The sequence below is a fragment of the Amphiprion ocellaris genome, chromosome 15 (genome assembly GCF_022539595.1).
Source record: "Amphiprion ocellaris isolate individual 3 ecotype Okinawa chromosome 15, ASM2253959v1, whole genome shotgun sequence".
Classification (NCBI taxonomy): Eukaryota; Metazoa; Chordata; class Actinopteri; family Pomacentridae; genus Amphiprion; species Amphiprion ocellaris.
Window position 1 is genome coordinate 15,081,050 of NC_072780.1, and position 25,007 is coordinate 15,106,056.

General features: G+C 40.7%; 1 protein-coding gene across 2 annotated transcripts in view; it reads left to right on the top strand.

Moving 5' to 3' along the window:
- Window positions 1-25,007, top strand: part of dlgap3 (discs, large (Drosophila) homolog-associated protein 3) — a 147,539-nt gene that overhangs the window by 55,073 nt on the left and 67,459 nt on the right. For both annotated transcript variants that reach the window (XM_055017627.1, XM_055017628.1), the window contains exon 2: window positions 17,312-17,386. The gene's annotated coding sequence lies outside the window, so the exon portion shown is untranslated. The remainder of the gene's footprint in view (window positions 1-17,311; window positions 17,387-25,007) is intronic.

Genomic DNA, 25,007 nt, shown 5'->3' on the forward strand with positions numbered 1-25,007 from the left:
GTGCACATATCTGTGTGAAGATGGACTTGCATATTAATCACTCAAAATCTGTATATTACTGGAGGCTGCATATCCACTACTGAGTGTAATTCAAGGGTGCAGATGAAAGCATAAATATGCAGCATTTCATAACTAAAAGAGCACCCTTGCACAACAGACTCTTACACACAACACATACACTGTAACACATTCCAAGTGTTGTAATGTACTTTTTGGTGCATCCAATTTCACTTATAGTGCCTGGTCTATTTCAGTTTCACCTTTATGGAGTGATGTAAGAGGTTTTCGAGCATTGAACCTCTAGATTGAAAACACAGAATCTCTTGTTGCTACAACATTGTGTGATGTTGTGCTGAGGCTGCAGCCAGAGTCTTTGGTCTTTTGACTGTGCACCTATACAGTTTAAACTCAGGAAACTTTTAGCGGAGGAAGAGGTGTCGGAAAAGAACACTAAGCAGTTCAATAGGCTCAGCAGTGAAAAGTCCATCAATTTTGGGTGGATTTCTCTTCAAGAGAGGGTTTGATTGATCCCATTAGGACTTGATTTGTGACCAAGCCTATGAAGAAATACCTTCAAATGGCAGCCAGGGCACCTCAAGATGAGATCTGTCTCATTGGATACCAGTTCATAGTGTCTGACAGAATCCGCAGCTGCCAGCTAATACATCCTGGCTGAAGGATAACAATCCCTTTTGAAACAGTGTGCTGCTGCACCCCGAGTGAGGACTTTGGATGGCATTTTAGGCTTTCCCCTCCCATTTAACTCTCTCGCATTGTCTCATACGTTTCCAGGTAAACAGACTGGAACTGTAGTGCAAGCTACCCAAATGTGAGGCAGATTCTCATTTCATCACACTCCTGCTCTTTGAGGCTGTGAAATTTTGTGTGAACCCGTCTCATCAGGCGCAGCCTTCTCTCAGCTTGAAGCTTGCACGGGTGAAATAAAGGAAATCGCTGATGCTAAGCTAGAAAAAAAAGCGAGATAAAAAGGCAGCAGGCGTGAGCAGAGGAGGGGTGTCACGAACTGGTGAGTCTGCACCAAGAATAAGAAACTTCAGGCATCAGGCACATTTCAGACAGGGTGCTAATTAGAGGAATGGTGCATACAATTTCTGGAGTTTATCTACAAATTTCATTCAGGTGAGAGCAGGAAAGAGCCTGTTGCAGAGTTCACTGTATGAAAAAATATATACGCTTTGGCTGACTCTTCCCACCATATGCATATTTTATGGATTGGATCTCTCAAGGGTAGGTTAGGGGTCAAGTTTACACACTCTCTACAGGGACCCACAAACACACTCTCTGCTGGCAATCTGCCCATAACCTCAGGGCAGGAGAGGAGAGAAAGTCAGTAAAAAGAAGCAGAACGAGAAGAGAAGGTTAATCCAAAGAGTGAACGACAGTAAAGTGGAGAAGTTTCATATTTAAATATACTCTGCGAAACTGTGTAAAATGCCACATGCTGTTTTTTTTAATCCTCTGCTAACCACTTGCTCTTTCCTCTCCTCTAGCTGGCAATAATTTACTCCTCCTTCATTTAACCTCCAGCTTTTCGGCAAACCGATGAACATCAGAGACACGCTGAGTTTAGACAGTTTCTCTTCATCATTTGGTCTGTCTGCAGCACTCCTCTCTTGTGCACTTCAAAAAATCAAAAATAACCGATCTAATACCTTTGTTGTCATATAAAGGACAGCGGGGGAAATGAAACTACTCTGTTTGAGATACACTCCAGCTGTTAGTGCAGTGCATAGTAAATTATGATTTGTGGAGCTTGTGAAGCTCAGCTCCCATTCAATGAATTAATAAAACTACAAGAGGAGAAGGAGGTGCTATCTGAGCAGAAGGCTCAAGGCCTGAACTCATGAGCTCATACTTTATAGTCACTGTTTGTGTGCATGCATTCTGTTAATCTCCATGCATGTTTCTGTATGTATTTTTTGTGGGAGGGATTGTATGCATGCAAGCTTGTACATAAGGACGTATGTTTGTATGACCATTTCCCAGCAATATTCTCATGCAATATGGATGTCACTTAGTGCTTAGACTAGTGTGGGTTCGGCAGCAAGCAAAACCACAGTAATGTTATGCAAGGCTGCGTCTTGTGCGAAATAGTTTTACAGTACATGATTTGAGGAATACACTGTCATTTTGGTAGCGAACTGTTCCGAAGAAGTTTTGCAAACGCATAAGAAATGCATGAATTTAAAACAAGCAGCATCATGCGCAGATGCACACAGCGGGCATCGACGGAGATCAGGTCTGACAGCTCTCTGGCCAAAAATACATCTTGCATTTGTTTGTGTTTTTAGGGAGGGATAATTCATATTCCAAAGAGATTCTAACCCCCAACTAAAATAGAGACTCTCATGAGCAGTGACACAGGCATACACACATCCAGTGGCATGCCAGGCCAATATGAGCGGCTGTGAAAATATTGGCCTTCATTATATTCATACAGAGTGTCGAGTATGAAAAATTGATTAGCTAAATGCCACATGCCATCATATTGGAAATCTAAAGCGTTTCAGCGTGTGATTGAAGCAGAAATGACTCCGTGATGTGAGTGACACATGTGGAGAGGGGATGAGAAATGGCTTGTGTGTCTTTGCGTGCGCCTTTGTGTGCGGACGCTTCCCGGTGTGTCGGCACTTTGTTCCTGTGGAGTTGCTGACAGTGTGTGGATGTTCTTGCTCTGTTTAATGAGCAGATCTCAGGATTAACACACGAAGATAATGAGAAACAGCATCGCAGGAAGACTCTGAGAGTGCCAAAACAGTTGTTCAAATTTTCAGCACCCTGCTAGCTCGGATGCACATCAGACTGGCTTGTGTTCCCATGACCTGCTTGTGGTCCAAAATGCAAGCTGAGCAGATCTAATAGTTACCAGCTGGCTTCACATGATGTTATGACATCGATTTAGGTTCCTTATCAACCGACTGATTTGCCACAAGCGTCTAGCTTAGCTTAGCCTCGAGACTGGAAGCAGGAAGGAACAGTTAGTGTGGCTCTGTCCTAAGATCAAAACTCTGAAAACCAAAACATCTCACACTGGCAATTTGTTGAATGTGCACACAAAATGAATGTCAAATAACGATTTTGCAATTTTAGTGGGAGATCCGTGCAGTAATTGGCAAAACAGCCTTCCTGGAGTCTTGTTGTCTCTGTAAGAATTCAGTAACAGCCATATTTATTCCCATCATTGAGCTGCAGTCCTTTCAAGTGTCGGATGAATGTGTTGAGCGATTATGGGCCATGCCAATTATCGGAGCCGATATTTAGCCTTTTTCCTTTTATTGTTATCATTATTTGTTCATGCTAAAATAATTGATTTTATAGAAATGCACTACTTTTGCTCTGATGTAGCCAGTTCTCTCAGTAGTCACTCTGGTGTCAAACAATGTCAGCACTGTCTGACTAGTTTCATGTCACAAAAAAATAACTCATCAATACTAAAGGATAAATGCTAAGTTTTCTTTTAATTGAATATATGTAAAATATAAACAAGTTAAGACATTTCGAGAAAGTTCTGCTAGAATTTGTGTTATGCTAAATGTTTCCTTGATTAATCAGTATTGTCCCTTAAAACCCCAAATCAGTCTACCCATAATCTGATATGTTGCATACAAAAAACAAAGATAAACAGAACCCAAACTCAATCAGATACAAAGACATGCTTTCCCGATAGCCATGGCCAATCTGTTTAAGAGTTTCCATCTCTCATATCACCTTTTCATTCCTAAAGCATCATGTAATTGCTGCAATGAAGAACAGGAAATAACAAACACTGATAATGGGTATGAAATTACGTCTATTTAATAAACACATTAAGAGGAAGCAACAGCAAAACTTTCATGTTACTAAGTAACAAGTTATAGGAGCCAGTTCTAGCACCCAGCAGTGTCAGACAGGAAGTACGCCCTCAGTCAACCTCTGCATAATAGCAGTAAATGATTATACAACAAATTCATCAACATGAAATCGTTCCCCTCAGATGTAGTGGTGAAAGCGAGGCATGTCTCTTTTCCAAGTTGCCAGGTAACATGTAAGTAACAGCAACCCTTCCTGTCCACCACCCCGCTGACAGAGCGATCCAACACCTCAACTTAATAGGATGAATCCTGCAGCAACTGTTTTTTTTTTTTTAGTTTTTTTTTATCAAACACCTTCATCTCTTTGTTTTTTTCACCGCTCCTTACACAGCTTTCCCTCAGGTCTTAATGCATTGAGATAGATTCCTTGAGATCACAGCCACTTAACACAGCAGCAACTTCACAGAACAAATTCTACACTAATCCCTGTATTGCTTAAGGGCTACAAGCCAAGCAGTAAGGATGGCATAGCCCACTTCCACAGTCCGCAGTTGAATCTCAGTAGGAGAGAAAATTAGTTATCTCTCGCTTTTTTTTCCATTTAAAAAAAAAAAAAAACTTTTGCTGTTGTATTTCTGTTTTTTTCTGAGGCTCTGTGTGAAGTCTTGGTAACTTTCTGTTTTTCTTCTTTTGTGTCTTCTAAACTTTAACAGTCTCATAAGCAAGCATATGTGGACACAAACATCAACAGGGCCACTTAGCTAAGACACACACACACACACACACACACACACACACACACACACACTGGCATTTCTTCCCTTCATTATCAAATGGGTGGCATTTTCTACAACCGTCCACTTATTGCAGTTTTGCTTGACTTTCCTACCCTGTTGTGTGTGTTCAAGCGTGGGTCTAATGTGAGGGGCAGCAAGGCAGCAGAAAAATTAGGAATTCAGTAAAAAATCTGAAAACTGATGGATGAAGGGAAACAGTGGGAGGGAAACTAGCAGAAAGAGATGGCATGTGAATGTGTGCGTATAGCTGAACTATACACTTAGCTCCGTCACATGGAATACGATAATCACCTCCCTCTAATGATGTGGTCGCTCATCGCCGGGAGCAACCACAGCCCACAGCGCTCTGATGTTGACAATCACCACACGCATACACACACACACACACACACACACACACACACACACCGGACATACATCAAGACACACAACGGTGACAGCCAATTAATGAGAGGGATGGGATGGAAGAGGAGGGAGAGAAATAGGATGAGAGGAAGATTCAAAATTACGACATTCCTCATTGTCAAAACTCTTAGCGCCACTTTGCTCCCGTCCGCTAATTAGTGTTTGACTGTCCCTGGCTTTCTCTCTTCCTCTCCCTCTCTGCTGCGTGTGCATGTAGGCCTTTTTGACATTTACAGTGGAATCTTTGCCGACTTTTTCCTGCTAATTGGTATAGAATGAATATACAAATTGTCAAAATAAAACAGATGTTCGAATTCATCTGTAGCTAAATATGCTAAAAATAAGGGCAGTTTGTTGCATTTATTTAACATTCACGTTTTACACATGCATCAAGAAGCACATCTAAGGAAAACTGAGCGACCTCCATTTGATATATTCCCTGGATGTTTTTGTTTGCATGCCTTTGTGCTTGCAGAAAATAATGCCAATACAGGTTATGTGGGTGTGTATGTATGTAGTAAATAGGAGCGGCAGTTACCTAGAGACTCACAAAGCAGCTGTGACAGAGCTGGCCTTTAGCAAAGCTCCATGTGATGGAGTGTTTTACATGTTCCCCTGATATGGCCAATCTTCAATCTGGAAAAGCAATGCATTAACCCGATATGACTGTCGGTGTCCTCCTCTGTAAAGGTCACCAGATCACTCGCTTTTAAAGAACATGCAGAACAGACAACTGTGAGCACGCGCCAAATGGCTGTTCAGATCAAGACCAACTCCCCAAACAGAACAGATGCGCCAGCAATCACTTTTGATGCTTGTTATACTATAATTAGACGCACAAACCTATGTGCTTTATGCAAACAGGAATATGCAAATGGCAGCAGAGGCAGGCAGTCCGTGACGAATGTTACGCCCAGTGGTTCCACCGGTGCACAGTACGACAGGTAGATGATGATTTTAAGATAAGCAAACTCCTTTTTGTTTGTTTGTCAACTCTTTTTTTTCTCTGTCTATTGCCCAACTGAATGAAAAAGATTTATCAAATATAAACAGTAAGGATAGTCTACCCCTCCGCCCGCACTTCCTCTTTATCTGCATCATCCCTAATGCTTTTCATTGTAACAGGGCTGTTTGATGATGTATCCTTTTCCTTGAACAACATGTGGTCAACAAGTACTGTGTGCTTCTTTGAACGGCTGTAAACTTAATTAGCACCTGCGCACACAAACACACACGCATACGTGCACGTGCATGCACATTGAAGCTCATTCTCTTCCACAAATTAGACTGAAACACACACATGCAGGTACACACACCTGAGTGGTGAAGCTAATTTGCCTGAGCGGACTCGAGTGAAAGGAATAATGAGGCTTTGATGGCTTCACATGAAGAGACTCGCTGCTCACTGACATCATCTCTGACCTCAGTGTGACCCTTATAGACTTTGCTGTGATTCATTCACACTGTCCCCGCTTCCGCCGTGGAAATCTCCTCCCCTGATTGGCTGGATGTCAGTTTGCCAGATAGAGTGAAAAGGTGAAAAACTAACGTCACCATTTCTCAATGATTTTGAAATGGGATATTGTAGAGAGAGGTAAGCAGAGGAAACACTTTTTGTTTGGCTGCCATTTGGATGCATTGTGAGGAAAATCAACAGCTGATGCTTTTTGGGTGAAAAAAAATCCAAAGCGCACTTGAAAATTGGCTTGTTCATTGAAAAGTGAGGGGAAAAAAAGTCCAAATGAGTTTTGAGAGACAGCTGAAATGATCAAATATGGTTCTGTGCACATGAAGATATCCTTTTATCTGAGTGGCACAAATGGGGCTAACATCAGCATCCCACTTGTTCACATGCAATAAGACACCATGAAACAAGCTAGAAAAGGCTAAATTTTCTGAAGAAAATTTGTGTGCTCGCTTATGCTGAAAATTGTGCCGTAAAAAGATTGCAAACTGTTTCCTTCTGAACATTTGAATGAAATCTCCAGTTTTCGTTCAGGCACAGAAAGTGTCTTTTGAAGTGTAAGAGCCGAAATCAGATGCAATCATTTGAAGCGCAATCACTGAAAGCATTTGATTTTTTTTTCTTAACAGCTTTAGATTGAAAGGTGATTGATGCAAGCAGGTTTACTGTCATCTGAAGATTAATCAATAAAAGCAATTGAAATTGAAGCCGCAGAGAGGATTTAAGTGCACTGTAAATAATTGAAGCATCGGCTGTTCTGCAGGGAGCACTTACTGTATATAAAGATGGACAAACCCCTTGAGACGTCACCTAGAGGTTTCCAGAAGAGCAGTATTGAAGCTCAGTGTGGCGGATCCGGTTGCCGTCATCTTGGCAGTGCCTGACTCCTCCTAACTCCAGGCTAATCCAAAAATGAGCAAAGAGGTGAAGCGTGAATAGAGCTGAAGTGGGTTATTCAAACATCTCTGGGCCATGGGCTGTCTTCTGATGGCAGCCACCTGTGACTCAAATTAATTAAACATTACTTTAAGCCTTAATGTAGTTTAAAGGGGTGAGTTGTATAAAAAAATTATATCAACCTTACAGTTGTCAGGAACCAAAAAATTATGTATAGAAACCAAACATTTTTTTCCCCCCAGATTGTAAACATGTTTTTTTCTGCTGTCAAGTTGGACATTTTTCCATGGGGGTCTATGAAGAGTCACTCAATTTTGGAGCAGCCTCAAGTGGATATTTGAGGAACTGCAGTTTTTGGCACTTCTATGTTGGCTTCATTTTTCAGCCATGGGGATTGCTAGTTCATTTGGAGAGTCAGTAATCGAAATGTGACTTTTATTTTTTGAATTGTCAGTGGAAAACTTCATCAGTGGATGTGTAGAAGCTGGAATCATTTGAGGTTTCTGTTAAAGTTAAAGGAAGGATTGAAAGGAGTTGAAGCTTGTGCACTGTAAATAGCTGAAATGTCAGTAAAAAGACAAAAAAATTCTCAGCACATTCATGAGCACAGTAATTACCTGAATTTTAAGGTTTGAGGTGTGTTTAGTCGTTTAACTTCTTTGTGGATAAAAAAATTTGACTCCACCTGTGTATGTCGGTTCAAAAACAGGGATTGTCTCTCGATGTTTAACTGCATTTGACCTTGACTGGAAGCCGATGACGAGGTCTAGGATGACGCTGTGAACCTGAGCTGTAACCTCTGTGTCAGATTACCAATAGCCTGCCACTAATGGACAACCTATTCATTGCTCTGAGACTGTCCCTCTTAAATGACCTCTCTGCATGCATCCCAACACACGATTGCAACTAAATGCATCTACACACCCACAATGGGGCCAAACAGCATGCATCATTCATTTCTGTAATCAGTGTGCCGTCGGTATATTTGTCTAATGATCCATAACGCATTAGCAAGCTTGGAACTGGGTTTCGGGTGGAGGGACATGGATAAAAAATTGCGTTTAAAGAATCACACGTGTGCGTGCACAGTTTGAATGTGTTCTAGCAGCCACACATAGACCAAATCTTTTGACGGAGAAGAATGAGAACGATACTGATTGTTTGGATGCTCTGGGGCATCATTTCTGCTGTAATGTTCACCAGCAGCATTGGAATGAATTAATCATAACTTTAGTCATTCTCCAAATTTAAATGCCGTCGTGTTGTTTTGCTCTGTTGCTACTCGTCACCCCATCCTAGTCTCCTCACAGAAGGCCGAACAGTTTTTTCAGCAGTAAATGAAAAGGCCAAGCGTTGGTGAGGAATGTGGAAGGACGCGAGGAGAGGTGTAAGATGTACAAGTGGAGGGTAGCGAGAGGGTAAGAGGAGTGAGTAGGAGAGGGTGAAAGATTGATTGAGAGAGAGTGAAGGGAGAAGAAACACTCACTTACTGTATCCAGCTGCTGCCAAGGAATCACCTAATGAGAACCAAGGGATCTTTAAGAGTCGGGGGAGAGAGAAGGAGGGGGGGAGCAGGCGGTAGAAATGCTATGAAAAATGGTGAGCTGTCAGGTGAGTACTGGAGGGAGAGCTGGACTTAAGTGTTTTGCCTTAACCAGTGTGTGTGTGTGTGTGTGTGTGTGTGTGTGTGTGTGTGTGTGTGTGTGTGTGTGTGTGTGTGTGTGTGTGTGTGTGTGTGTGTGTGTGTGTGTGTGTGTGTGTGTGTGCACCCATAAAGACACATAACCGTGAACCAAAGCACAGCTGCATTCATGCGCCCACATATGTGCTCATACAAGCTCATGTATTTATATTTACACAGATGTAACAATGAAACAAGGCTCAGCGAAGCATTAAAAAGTACTTTTGTCCCCTCTTTTTTTTCTGCTGCAGCTTTTCTTTTCTCAGAAACGTCTCATTCCGTCTTCTCATGTCCTCACCCAACTTTTTACCTCCCTCTCAGTCGCTTTGTGCCCCTCTCTGCTCTTCTGTTTGGCTCGACGGCTCTGATTTATGCATGCAGTTCTGTGCCAGCTTAAAAGCACCGTATCACTACCACCTCACTCAAATGTGCAGTGTTTCTCCAGGCATGCCTTGAGCTGGTACATTCATTTGATTTGTGTACAGTCAGAATATAGTCTAAAACCCATTAGGATAGGAGCAGCATCCAGGTGCTGCTGTGTGTGTGTGTCTATGTGTCCATATAAAAGGTCTTTGTCCAGCTGTTTATTTGGAGGAAGGGATTTGGCCAGATGACAGTTCCGGTTTTGAAACAGGTCATTAAAAGGCCAGCTGCGTGAAGCCGACTGTAGCTGAAGTACTTTATTGATTAACTGCCCAAAGTTGTATGTAGAGCAGCCTGAACTGCTTTTAACGGTAAACAAGGGTTCTATGTCACAATCTTGAAGAAATCTTCTTCCTGATACTATTAGTAGTTTGTTGTAGGTCAAGATATCCCCATACACAGACAACAGAGGTGTCTGTTAGCACTGGTGACACCACAAATAGATGGAGGGAAGTCTATTCACACGTTCATGGGAAATGAGTGCTGCTAGCTTTGTCACCTATACTTTAAAAAACAAACTGTAAAAACTAATGTAAATATTCCACCACCAGGGTGGTGGAAATACAGGAAAATAATGAAAAAATAACCATCTAATAAAAAACAGTAATTTTCCATAACTAAAATACGATTTCTCGCCCTTAATTTATATGAGATTGTGTATATTTTTGCATTTTTACTGTTTAAAGAAGGATATTTACATGTCTTAAAGCAATACAATCATCTATAAAATAAAACAGGTAATTCCATTTTTGACATTTGTGTAATGAGAAATTAAACAGATATTGATTTAAAAAAAATGTATTTTGAGAGGTTTCGACCAATGGTTATAGCTGTTAAGCACTGATGAAAACAGATTCTTTGAAAATTTGTGCTTTAATGTTAAAATAATTTTAGTTTTCTTCAAAACTTTATTTTTTCTGGTTACAGTGGTCACAATTACAGTTTTAATGCCATTTCTCATTATTAATATAAAAGATAAAATTTTATTTTATTTATATTTTTGTGGAGTTCAAAATAAAAAAAAAACATTGACGAATACAAAAGAAAAAAATCTGTTAAATTATAGATGTATTTTTTTAAAATTGTATTTATTTATTTATTAATTTTAAAGTTGACTTTAGGTAAGACATTAAGCAATTATCTTCTGAGCCTCAACACGTAACTACTATACTACTATGTGCAGGAGCTGAAATGTGCTTTCTTATGTAACCTGGAGACAATGGAGATCCCATCTGGAGACCACACAAACTGCCAATGGTCAACTTCAGCTAGAAACAAGTAAAGACTATTGAAAGTGAACAAAAGCTAAAAGCGGTTCCGAAAGCACACATCTAGCAAAGCCATGACCACTACAAACTTCACCATGGTACTCTATTAAAGACTGAAGTAGTATACATAGAACAACTCCATAGCATGATATACTATACTAAACATTCCATCCTTCTTGTGTCACCGTGTTAATATAAAGTGCAAACAGAGTTACTGCGACTAATAAAATTGATCATGTATGACACACCCATCTTTAAAGATGATCTGCAGAGCAGGTAATGCTCCAGCAAAGGAGGTTTGTATTGGTATTGTAATGAATAGATTCTTGCTTTTTAAATGCTGGTGTGACCGAGCTGGTAGACTGAAACTTCTATTTTAAAAAAGGAAAGCATCAGAAATCCCTTTGTTTTCAACTTGGCAACCTTTCACCAGATTCAACAATTCTTCATTTCTTCATATAACCTTTCCACTAAAGCATCACTCTTTTATTGCCTGTCGTCATCCATCCTCTACATCTGCATCTGCTTTCATAGATCACCAGGGAAAAGTCAGCGTTCCCCCTTTCTTTGCTCTCCTCTCTCCTGATCTTGTTTCATACAGTCTCTAAAGCTCTGTCATCTTCCATGCAGATTAATCATGATTGTAACATATACATGATCCTAGAGATATTATTAGCTTGATCCTCACAGTATTTATATGTGGTAGGCACTATACCAACCCCTACTTAAATATGTACACTGCTGGGATTCAGGGGTTATCACACAACCTCATGGTGCATTGGAATGGAAAAAAATCAGAGCAGTATGGACCAAATGCATGTAACTGCTATTCAACTTTCCCCCTCTGTTAAGCTGATGGAATCCCCTATAGGGTGTTTGCAGAGCTGAAGTCAGTGTTCTGTTAATAGGATCTAATTGGAAATGGCTGGTGTTAAGGAAGTTGCCTGGGTTGTTTGAACCTAATCCTGTGGAAATCCCTAAGAAGTTATTAAAAATCTATGTGCTATGTCCTAAATGTAGGACACTGGTTCACAAATGGAACTAAGCTTTCACCCTCTTCGGGTTTAGCGGCTGCCCCAAAGTTGAGAGTACAGTAATAGAATGCTTTTGACATCGGCTCTTTGGTTGGCGATAAAATAGCTCTTGAATATTTAGTTGAGGTGTATTCCCTGTTCATAACAGCATCAGTCCGATGCTACAATTTCATACTTCATGCAGCTGCTTCCAAAGAACTGCTGTGCTTTTAAATTATGTTCTCATTTCAGCTGTTGGAAGTGATGAGACATTTCTATTGTTGATTATTAGACACAAGTCTGGTCATCTCTCAGGTTAATCATCTTTCTGTAGTACTGTCACATGAATGGGGCTCTTTAATTTCCATCAGCCTGGAATGCATGCAAACCAAAAATTGAAAGAGAAATTCAAGAACATGTGGAAATGAATATCTTATAACAATACTGACTGTTCTGCAATATAATAAATGTCTCCATTGATCATTAACTGGAGAGGATGCTGTTTTTTTTCTTATGTTTTAGACACGAGCCTCAATCTTTTAGCATGACATCATGTCAGTGAGTGCTGTTAGAAGAATTACTGAGAGTCCAGCTCTTGATGTGTTTAGGGCTAGTTCCTTTCCATAACATAAAGTGTATGTTATGAAGAAAAGGTTGGCTGGGTTGTATGGGTTTACCTTCGGTCAGCATGCAGCAGCTACATCTGACAGAAATGCCCACAAGCAGCCAGACTGCATTAAGTCACGTCCATTGTTCCATGTTCAAGTCTTCTGTGTACTTGAAGTTGTAGGTCTCCAATCTTAAAGGTCAAAGATATCAAGGTACCTGAAAGTTGGGTCTCTCGCTCTCTTTGAAGTTTTTGTTATCCCCAAAGTGTCAAAAACTGCACTTTTGTCAAAGCAGCTAGTTTCTGATAGATACCTAGAAAGTGTCCTTTGGCGTCAGTGCCACCAGTGTCAGTATTCAAAGCCAGTAGACATATAGGAGTTTTTTCTGTCCAAATTGAGCAGGTCAAAGGGCTGATGGTTGCAGGACTTTTGCCTAGTTTCATTTCATTTTGTGACTTAAGCTTAATTTTTACCTGCGGTTTATTGTTGTTCTCTCTAGCTGTTATGTAAAGTTTAAGCACTACTTTGTTAGGTTTAGTAAAAGATCATGGTTTGGGTTCAACTACACCTTTTCACAACATTATCACATTTTACAAAGCAAACTTCTTATTTTTTGAAGACATGGAGTCAATTTGTGATTTTCAGGTAAATGCATATGTAGGTCTGTTGTACTACCCTCAAAATGAGCAATTGTGATTCCAAGGGGTTGTGACAAAGCGCCTCTATGAGTTGGAAGTAAGACCTGACTCTGCTGTCACAGTTGTTCAGCCCCAAATCAAAACTGGATGCAACCACCTTATTGCACCTGGACAACCGGGTTAACTGATGAGCCCTGCCCACTATCTACCAGACAAAAAAGAAACCACTAATATGACTTATAAAGAGCCTTCTGCTCAATCTAACAGTGTATATTTAAGACCCATTTTACCTGAAACATTGGAAAGTCCAGCCAAACTAATGGAGCCAACTTTAGCTTAATTATCTAGCAGGTTACAGCTGAAAAAATCTGCCAATAACAGCAGCTATTTCAGTCCCCAAATCGATGGTCTCTGGCTACAAATCAGAGGACTGTTTTCGTCTTCTTCTGTTTAAAATTTAAAACTAGCAGTGTATAAAAAAAAGTGAAAACATTTTGCATAATAGTATACCACCATTATCATTGGAAATCACATTTATTCACTCAGGAGTCCATCAAAATACAGGATATTATTTAGTTTAAACAACTAAAAAATAGATTATTTGACAAGCATTTTTAAAAGCCGGTTTAATAAGCCTTTTAAAGTTAACCAACGTTGATGAAGATTGCTCTGCAGCCACTGCTGTTTCTGTGCTGCCTCACTGTTTCCTGATTGCAATGGTCAGGGCTCAACCTGTACTCTCTTGACCCGGTATGAACTGGCCTTGCTGCTCAGCCCTGCAGGGAATCCTTGGTGCATGTCTGACCCTAATTAATGCCCCTACTGCAGTCTCTTGTTAGACGAAGGTGGAGAGAGGAAATGAAAGAGAGACAGAGAGAGTAGGTAGAAAAGGGGACTATCAAATATTGATTGTATTCACATAAATAGCTGCAGTTGTTTAAAACCCCTGCATGACCCTACTTGCTAACTTTGCATCTCTGGGCATGCATCAGGAGAAAAAAATATAAGGAGGCTGCATGAGGGAGAAAAGAGGTGATTAGAGTCAAGAGAATGTATAGATGTCCTGCAATGCGACATTGCGTACGCATCCTAATCTAACCATCCCAAAGGCTACATCACTGCTTTGTAATTTGCACCAATTACTACCCCATTAGTGAGTCCACGGTAGTAGGGTGGCCGACGATAATGACGCTTTTCTGTTGAGTTGATCATCAATATAATAGGTTGGATAAAACACCTGAGGAGGTGAAAAAGTCACCTTAGTTGTAATCTCTCTATTGGTGGAGACACATAATACATTTGGCCTTTGAAACTGAGGGGCAACAGAGTGTAGTGCATGAAGAAAAGAGGAGAATATAATTGCTTTTCTACTCTCCACCTGCCTCCTCTTTGTCTCAGCTGCTGTTGTCCTGCCCTCTTGGTTACCCCTTGTGACCGATGATGTTAAAAGTTGTTGTCCAAGTACCAGTACAGAGAGTGCGTCTGAGCGTGCAAAAGAAGCGTAAGTCTTCATGTATGTGAGCGGAGCATATGCATTTGAAAGTGTCTATGAGGACATTGAGGATTTACTGTTAACTAAGCTGTAGCCCTCTCTGCATTTTTAGAGGTTATGCAGAGGAGAGCTTTGAATCCCACAGTAGTTGCCAAAGAACAGAGTGTTCAAATACATTTGCTCTTCCAGCTATGCTGAAAAGAAGAAAAAGGGGGGGATAAATTGCAAAACTCACAGAAGTGCTAAACAAGATTTCTAGGAATTTATTGGCAAACAAACAACTTAGTAGACGATGAGAATCAAACCACTCGTGCAGTCTGCAGTGCAATGTGTTGAAGAACCACTAGAAACAAAAGCAATTAATCTAAATAGTCATTAGTTATATTTGTAGCAAGGAGTTTAAATCTTTTGAGTATAATTACAACTATAGCTTAGAATATTACATCAGTTATATTTCAGAATTTGAGAGCAAAGAATGAATTCTATGCACAAATACATTTTTGAGGGGTTTTACTCTCACTGTTTTGGAATAGAGCTGCACACAAAAGTAAAGTTGTAAAAAATAGTGCAGTTCTTGGACTGCAACACACATGCATTTGCCTTAATGTGCAATAAAAATCCATCCAAGTGTTCTATCATACACATCTTAAAGAGTAGCATTAGTCAGAGTAGCATACAATCACTTTTCCCCAATTAGAAATACATATACTAGTCAGAAGAGTAATTCGGTAGAAACACATAGTCTCTGTCACTACCAGATGCTACTCTCACAAAAATACTGCAATATATATGCACCATCATGTTATTAAGGATCATGTCGGCCTGAAAACATTAGTCATCAATTTAAATGAGTCACTCATGTCCCTTGCTGCACCCAATTTTAATTTAATGTTTTTGTGCTTGTGGTACTTGTATCCATTACATCCCAGTATGATAAATAACTGTAAACTACGGCAGTCTGTACATCACTGAGTATTAGATATTATGTCAAAAGACAATTTCCAGCCTAGCATTGACTTCAAAGCAAGTAAATGAATTTGCATTGACTATGTCTGGCAGTATTTTCTTATTACTCTGAGAGAGCCGACTTGAAATTGCTCGTTTTCACTCCCCAGTGTATTCATGAATTAGGCAGTGTGTTTTCAGCAGTAGCTGGAAACTGGTGGGCAGAAGAAGCCGGGAGCGTTTTTTGTGAATGCGCACACCCGATCCCATACTGTGGGACTTCACCTGCTGTGTGTGTGTGTGTGTGTGTGTGCATATCTACAGTACATGTGTGCACCATATATGTACCATCAACATGCATGCAACAGCATTTCTCCACGTGTGTGTGGGTGTTTGTGTGTGAGTTTGACTTCATCTTTTGCGTATGAGAGAGCTAGCAGAGCTGATCAGTGTCCATGCTGAGGGCTTTGTCACAGCTGACCTATATTAGATGAAAGCAGCTGGATCAGTGGCCTGCAGGGACAGCAATAGAGTTGTGTTCTAATTATCTCTGCAGCTAGCTAGCGACACATCACACCCGCACGCACACACACGCACACACTCATGCGAGTACACACATGCATACACATTTTCCGTCAAATCAATGGGAGCTCGTGAGAGCATCTGCCACGCTCTGCTAGACGAGACAGCGGCAGATCCTCCGTGTAGGATTGGCAAAAATGCATCGCCTCATGTCACACAATTGCATATTAAAACCCTTTTGTGATGACGATGGCCTTCAAGTCTCTAAGATGCATAGTGCATGGCAAAACAGAATCACCAGGTGAACACAGCTGAAATGTAATCGGGCCCTTGTTGCATTTGGGAATTTTAGGAGCACTTCAGTCACCTTGGAGATGATTCCTCATATTGACTGTAAATGTAGTTCTATATCATCCACTGTTACCGTGGAGACCCAAACTAACACATGGGGTGTGCATTAGCTATAATGAGGCACAGAACAAGAGGAGGCAAAGCCTGAGAGCTTTTGCTAACGGCTAACAGTAATCACTGCGCTAATGCTAATGCTAATGGAAGGGTAATAAAGCATGTGAAACCCTGTGGCATCCTCAAATGCAACTGCAGTTAGCTCACTAGCATTTAGCATTCAGCTCACACAGACACAGCAAGGATGAATACGCAACGCTGTGTTCCTGTTTTTGTCCTATTATCACCATGGGAATGAACACAAGTACACATGTTCTCACATCAGGAGACACACTCACAGTGTTACTTTATGTAAGCCTCGCTGTGTGTGTGTGTGTGTGTTTTTCCTTTTCTGAAGTTCAAGTGATTTCACACATTCTGCTACCTTTAGGAGGTAATTGGATGCAGCACACACTCAATTAAGCTGTTAGCCTTTCCCCCTCCTCTTTCTGTTTGTGTCTTTTCTACTATGTCTTTCCATCCGTCCCTCACAAGCATTTATTTCCATGTCTAATTTCACTCTCTCTGCTGTTCCCTGGCTCTCCTCCCGTCATGTCCTCCTGTCATTCCTCCATTTGTGGCTCCAGGGCTCAGCGCTCCGTACTGGGGAGCTGAGGTGTTAGCCAGGCAGTCAGGGGAGCTCTCTGTTTTGGGACCAACAGGCACAGCCACACATTTTCCACCACATTGCAGTCATCGCCAGGGACCCATTTACAGGTCGGAGCTTATGGAGAGGGGTGCTTTTCCCAAAAAGGGGGGAGTAACGTACTGTAGAGAAATGAAAGAGAAAGAGAACTAAATGCTGGCTGCCAGGTATTATAGGTTTTGCATAAATCCGCACGTGGGCCTTTTGTAGTTTGAGCCCCCCTGATGTGTTTTCTTTGTCTCTCTCATTCTGCAGAGCGATTGGCACTGAGTTATTTTGCTGCCCTTTTCTGCCTAAAGACATGGAGCACCATTTCCTGATGAGACTGTGGTAAGTAGAATACATGCACACAGACACAAGTGTAAATCTTGCAGTTACTTGTCACCTGGACGGACATATAAATCCCACTTCTGTCTTGTGCATCCTTGAAATCCATCCCCTGGAGGAGTGCGTAAGTGGAACCTCTCAAGGATTAACCCACATCAGCGAAACAGCTCTAAGAAAGTGGGAATCAGAAGCATGCCACTCACTCTGCTTCACGGCCTCTAGTGCCTTGCGTTTGATCTCGCATTTCAGGAAGTGTTGACTGAGTTACTTCTCTGTAGATGTTTTGCTTTAGAAGTTGTTGTCCACAGCCATAGCTGAACACCGCAGATAACGGTTTGAGTTGTACCTACCATGCGTGGGTCATGGACGCTGCTTTTCAGAGGGATTATCGATGTGACAAAGGCTGCATGCTGGTGCCCTTATATTTTGGAAAATGACTGATGGAGAGGGTGAAACAGAAAGAGAAGAGAGATGTCAGACAAGTGCTGCCTGGCACAGTAGTAAAGTAAAAAATAGCAGGCAGGCCTGAACGATTGTGCTGGCCTGAGGTTGTACTACTATTCTTAGCCTCAGTCTCCTCCTTTTCCTCCTTCTCTCCTCCCTCTCCCCTCCCTCCTTTCTCTTGAGTCTTGTGTTACCGCTGTGACGTCAGTCCTCTACAGTCCATCTGGTGTCTGGAAGCACTCTGGATATCCACTCTCTCTCTATAATTGGCTAAAACCACTTAACTGTCTTCCATCCGTCTACTTCCCAACCATTTGTCATTTTATTTATTTATCCTCCCTATTCACCTATTTATTCATCATCACCTTAGCTGATACAGTCACGCACTCCTGTTTTTTTGACCAGAGTTGGATTTAGCAGGCGATATAGAGCTTCGAAGCTTCCACTTAATTATAGCCATAGAGAGGGCCACTTAGAGACTAAATGCCCTGTGTGTGCAAGCTTTTCTGTGATAGAGATGGAGGTACAGGATGGGTTGTGGTGTTCGAAGCAAGTAAAATCACGGATGCATCAGAGTGTTGCTGAATGAACAGGAAACCCTTTTGTACTTATCATGGCGATGGCTTTGCACAGTTGCCACAGTGATATGTCGGGCTTGTCATTGTTGTCAGGGTGAAAACACTGTATATCCACTGCTGACAGCTACTCTATGTGTTGAAATAGCACCTGAGATGTGCTGATATAAGAAAATAATTAAGATGTTTTCTGTTGAACCCATCAGTACAGCATAGATATTATTGCTGTGACTACTTGCTTTTTGTAGACTATAGTTTGTGAGATATGAAAAGATACATTTAAGGGGAAATGAGGTGATTAAAAAACTAATGAAGGACATTAATAGCATTGCTCTTGGTTATTTGTATGAAAAGCAATGTGAGCTGACAGAGATGTGGTTTCAGAATCATTTGGAATCACTGCATGAAATCGATTCGAAAGTCAGATTTTCAGTTTTGGAAAGTTCCACAAATCTTAAAAATTGATGTTGAAAAGCTGTGGTGGGTTTCACAGCGTTGCACTTCTTTGTGTTAATGGATCCATGACTGGCTGAAGTTCGCATCGTCCCCAGCCCAAATGGTACAGTCCAACCTGAAGTGCAAAACATACAGACAGATGACAAAAGGAAAACCCTGAACCCTTGACCCATACTGAAAGGAGATCCGGCAGCTCTATTATGTTGTGGGAATAATTTTGCTGGCATGGTCTGGGTCTGGGTTATTCTGTGTGATTACCTTCATCCTGTGCAGAAACATTTCTATCATGGTGGGAATGGTCTCTTCCAAGATGACAATGCCTTCATCTCAAGGACACGAAGGGTTGCTGAGTGTCTTGATGAGTATGAAAACAATGTGAATCACATGTTATAGCCTCCACACTGACCAGATCTCAACCCAGTTTAGATTTTGGACTTATGTGTTAAACAGCACTCTCCACCATCATTATTAAAACATCAACTGAGAGATATCTTTTGGAAGGATGACGTTGCATCCCTCCAGTAGATTTCTAGAGATGGGTAGAGTCAATGCCAAGGCACTTTAAAGCTATTTCAGTGGCACATAGTTGCATAGCACCTCACTATGTGTTACTTCAGTTGTACTATTTTGGTTTTACTTTTAAATTGCCATCTGCCTGTAAATAGAAATGTAAAATAAGGAGACATTTTTTTATTGTTCTTCAAAAATCAGCTGAAACATGAATCATTAAAATTGAGCTGAGAGACAATTTTCCATTTGTGAAGTAATGAAAAAATGCGGATAGTGAAACTTTCAATCCAATTTTTCATTTGATTCATTTTGATTGTGCGAATTGAACAAAGAACTGAAAAGTGTTACACAGACCCAAAGGTATCCAACTATCCTACAAGCAATTTTGGCAAAGTATAAAGCCAGCTTTAGTCCTTAATTGCTTCTCAGCAATGGCTACAACAACTGATGAAGTCTAGATAAGTACTGTGTCTGAATTGCCAAAAGACCTATAGTCTTTGCTCTCATGCAAGTGTTTTATCCTTTTTGACTGATTTGACCAGGGAAAAGTTTGAACATGACATACTTGACTGACATCACCTTCAATGTCCTTTGAGTTTTCTTACACCTTAGGGTGGCATATTTAGATTTTGATGAGGGCACAGTTATATTAACTATCAATCCCACAAATTGGGACTGGGGCACATGAATAGCCAGCATACATGTCATTAACAGCACCTGTGCTTTTCCGAATATATTAAGTAAAAATTTATGCAGCGGAAAAAAGCAAATCCATGTGGTAAAAGTTCAATAGGAGACCACAATCACAGTGACTGGCAGTGATGTGACCACACTTGTAGGATACAGATTTCTTTTGACTTTGCCCAATTCTAAGCTGCGATCGGAACAGAATTCTCATAAGCTACAAGTGAAAACACCTGGAGAGTGTGTAGGAACTTTAACTGAGTGCTGCCAGACAATCAGAAATGATTCACTCGGTCATAACAGCTACAAATCTTGGCTCACCACTAAATCTTGTTGTCTGTGCCAGTGTTCAGACTCTTCCAGTTTCACTGGGTAAATGGTTTGATAACTCTGTGTTGAATTTTCTTGTCAACACAGAAGTTAGAATATGAAAAGTATGTATATTTTTCATCTTTACACATTAGTTAATTCATTTATTGTAACACTGGGGTTGTGCTGAAGTAGCGCACAAGAGTTTCACTGACTCACTTTGTTTTCACCTACAGGAAGACGCATGGACTTATGTAAAGTAAATGTCAACTAAAACCCAAAAGTGCCAGACGTTGTTTCTGTAAATTCCCAATTCTCAGCTTATGTAAACTCAAAGCTTTCTCAATTTTCACTCCTTACCCTGATAAATGTACATACTTAGATCAGCCACAACAGACACCAATAACAGTTGAAGTGAATAATCCTGACTATCTTGCTACAATGACACCTATCAAGGGCTGGGATATATTAGACAGCAGGTGAACAGTCAGGTTTTGAAGTCTATGTGTTGGAAGCAGAAGAAATGGATAAGCACAACAGTTTTGACAAACGCCAGATTGTGATGGTTAGACAACTGGTCAGAACATCCCCAAAATGGCAGGTCATGCGGGGTATAGTTCATACCTACTATAAATACTGTAACCCAAAGAAAGGCCAACTGAGGAACCAATGACAGGCTTATTGATGCATGTGGGGAATTAAAGCTGGTCTGTGCAGTTAGATACCACAGAGGAGATACTGTATCACAAATTGCTGAAAATCTGAAACGTTGGTTTTGATAGAAAGGTGTCAGAAGACACAATGAATCATAGCTTGCTGCATATGGGGCTGTACAGGTGCAGACCTGTCCATGCTGACCCTGTCCACCTCAGGTCCTGCAATCACGTGGTTGTTACTTTGACACCTATCTTAACATTGCTTCAGATCCCGTACACCCCTTCATGGCAGCAGTATTCCCTGATGGCAGTGCTCTCTTTCAACAGGGTAATGCTCCCTGCTACACTGCAAACCTTGTTCAGGAAAGCTTTGAGGAATGTGACACAGAGTTCAAGGTTTCGATCTCAATCGCACATCTGTGGGATGTCCTGGACAATCAAGCCGATCCATGGAGGTCCCACCTTGAAACATATGAGACATCAATGATCTACTGCTAACATCTTTGTGCCTGATACCACAGAACAAATTCAGAGGTCTTGTAGAGTTCATGCCTTGATGGGTCAGAGCTGTTTTTGCCACACAAAGGAAACCTACACAATATTAGGCAGGTGGTTTTAATGCTGTGGCTGATCATTCACCTACATTTGACATTTCAGGCTTCTATTATTTATCTTTCAACATGAAAATGTGTTTGCTGATGGCAGCTTAACATCAATTACAATTATCACCAATATTTTTTGTAGCTTGTGACAGTGTGTTTCATGTTGTCACGATACAGTGAATTCTTTGGAAAAAATCTCAACTGATGTCATGTGAGGACTATTTTGCAGACGAGATTCCTTTCCCCCTCACACAAGTTTCACTTCTGAATGGATGTCAGTGTGGCTGCCCATACATTATTGAAGGCATGTGTACTCACATGTGTGGCTTGTGGCCCTGCGCCCAGTCTTCCTGCTGTCAGCATATGGTTTCTGGGAGAGTAACTTCAAACGGCAGCTTTTTGTAGCACTGAGGGACAGCATCTCATTAGGAAGAGCATTAGGAAGTGTGTAGTTTGGTTTGTGTAGCTGTGATGAAGCAGGTAGAAATGAGCCTTCAGGAGAACAGGTTATCAGTTCTGTTTCTTGATTATCTGCGGTGCAGCTTATCAGCAGCAGATAAGAGAATTAGGTCGAGAATCGTTTTCTGTGCCGCACTCCTGCATGGCAACCTTTTTCTCAACAACTTACCATGGGAATAACATTATTAGATTTACTTTCTTGTTTTCATATTGTTCTCATCAGTATGAAATAAACTTTACTTTGTTAGTATGCCTACAGGATTCTACAGTTTTTAGATCAGAAAAGTTGGTCTTGATGAATGTTGGCCTGCATGAAAAGAAGGCCCCCTGTCAAAAGCTGGAGGTTCTGCTTTGAATTATTGAAAGGAAAATGGACACAATGAAAAAGAGATAACCAAAAATATGCAATAAACTCGTCCACTATTTCGTGCCACAAGGTTACTGCTGGTTTTTCAGAACTCCGCTGTGTTGTTAAGTTCAGGGAAAAAGCAACAGCTTGAACTTGAAAAGATTTTTTCAAAGAAGTCCAAAAAATGCTGGAAATTACAAATAGAACTCTCCCCAAACTATTCTGAATGTCTGATTTTTGACAGAAATAAGAGATGAGTTGTTCCATGTGAAAATTACCATTAAGCAAGAATTATTAACATGTATAATCCAGTTCTTTGTGATTGTCTGCATCTAAGTCTGTCTATCTTTTCTTTTGCCTATAATTCTTCTAGTGTCACTCACACACACTTTCCTCTCTCTCTCTCACTGCATCCCTCCCTCACTCTCTTCCTCTCCTCCAGATGATTTATGGATATCTTTTATCAATGTTGAAAGCAGGGCTCATCTGTTCTGAACTACTCAAGTCTTATATTATATAGAGAACGGGGGAGAAAAGGAGAGATTAGAATGAAGGGATTGCAAGCTGGGTGTGTACGTGAAAGAGAGACAGAATACGCAAAAGAGAGGTAGAGCGAGGCAGTGACTGTCTCAGCCTTCACATGATTTAATCAAAGCCATCCATCACATCTGGATAATTAGACAGCAGCATGGATCGCATGACCAGAGCCCATCAGTTAGAACACACATACACATTCACACCCATCTCTATTTCTACACACAGCCAGAAAACAAGAGGGGAGGGTTCCACCACAGTGTGAGGTTCAACAACCGCCTCTCTGTATCCACCCAGGACGATCGCAGCTAAAACACACTGGCACCAAACTTAGACATAATCAGTCAGCGATAGACAACTGGGAGCAGTTTGAGGCAGCCAGCCTAAGTTGGTCTCCGTCAGTGGGGTTTTCAATTCCTGATGGCCAATTAATTGTGTAGAATTAATGCTGGCATGCAGAGAACTCTGCGCAAAACTACATAATGACCAGAATGCGGTGACTCACTATACAGAAAATCAACAAAAAGCAATTTAATGTCATTGAAGTGTCAACACTAGTCTTAGAATAAGTGGGAAAATATGATTATAGTGCCCCTTACTTCTAATCTAACTAGTGCTTATGATGAAATCTCTGCGTGAATGTAGATTTTTAACTATGCAGTGGTCCCTCTTTTTAGTATAACTGAATTAAATGACAAGTTGTGGAAAGGGTTGCTTGTATTAATGAACCCTCTTATAGTATTCTTTTTTTTTTTTGGTTTGGCTTTGTTTCACTACTTTTGTTCCATTATTTCTAACAGCGGTAGTTCAGCAAAAAGTTTCGAATCCCACCATACACTGCTTGCCCAGCACAACATGCCAGGCAGACAACATTAGGATCTGGTTGGTTGAACAAAATGAAGCATTTATTTACCAAAGACACATATATTTGTTCTCACATGATAGTGAAAACCCAAAGGAGACTGTATATTTTACCAGCATTCATCAACTGGACACACATAAAAAAAAATGTATGCAGATAATAATATTATCCTGCTTATACCATGGCCATATAACAAGAAATCCCACATGTAATCATATTAAATGAGCTGTTCCAACTCATCTATTTCTATAGTTTCTTATTATGCTGGAATTTTTTGGATCTCTGTTTTAAATATTATAAAATATATCCTCAGAAGACCTGCCTTTGTGTTGCGAGGCAACATATACAGTGTAATTGTGTGAATGGGTTCAAGGGTTTTTCAACAAAGAACAAAGTCTTGTGTCGCCATTATAGGCTATTACAGCCATTGCTGGGCTACTTCAAAAATCCCCTCTTTGCTTCCTCTATCATTAATGCTAATAATGTTACATTTACGCCTAAGGTTGATTTGAACTTGCAGACATACAAAACACATAAATATTTGTGTGCTTCTTACAGAGACATTGTGGTTGCATAAATTACCCAAGTTCAAACCCTCCCAGCTAAGCCTCACTGCTGCTGTCCTCGCCTACACTTCAGCACTGTAGGTGTCTAGTTGCACTGTACATTTACCAAATGTTAATGCACACCTTCCAGCCAACTGAGAGTTTTCGATGGACAATGCACAAAGGGTGATAACATGGTGTTGTTTTTACAGCCTGTGGCTAAAAAATGTAATCAGTGTTTGCTGGCTGAGTTCTAAAAAAATCCATTGTTTGATAGCATCCATGTAAACCTCCTTCAAGTGAATTATCTACAAGGTTATCTCTGACTGTGCAGTAATACTTTATGCTGTAAGGTAAAAATCTGTCTTCCTAATATAGTCACTAACGTTTGGGTTAGTATGGTGGAATAACCTTTGTTAGTTATGTGTAAATCTGCATCACAGAAACAGAGATTTGTAGTTGATCATGGTAAGATCATTGAGTCATGACATTGAAGAAGATCAAGGCATCATTCTTCTCAACAGCGTAGTTTTTCTTTTTACTGTCAGTATGACCTGTAGCTGCCCTTACAAAGTGTCTACTGTTACATACAATGTACATACAATAGATACATATTGCTTTATTATGATATTGCTTTTT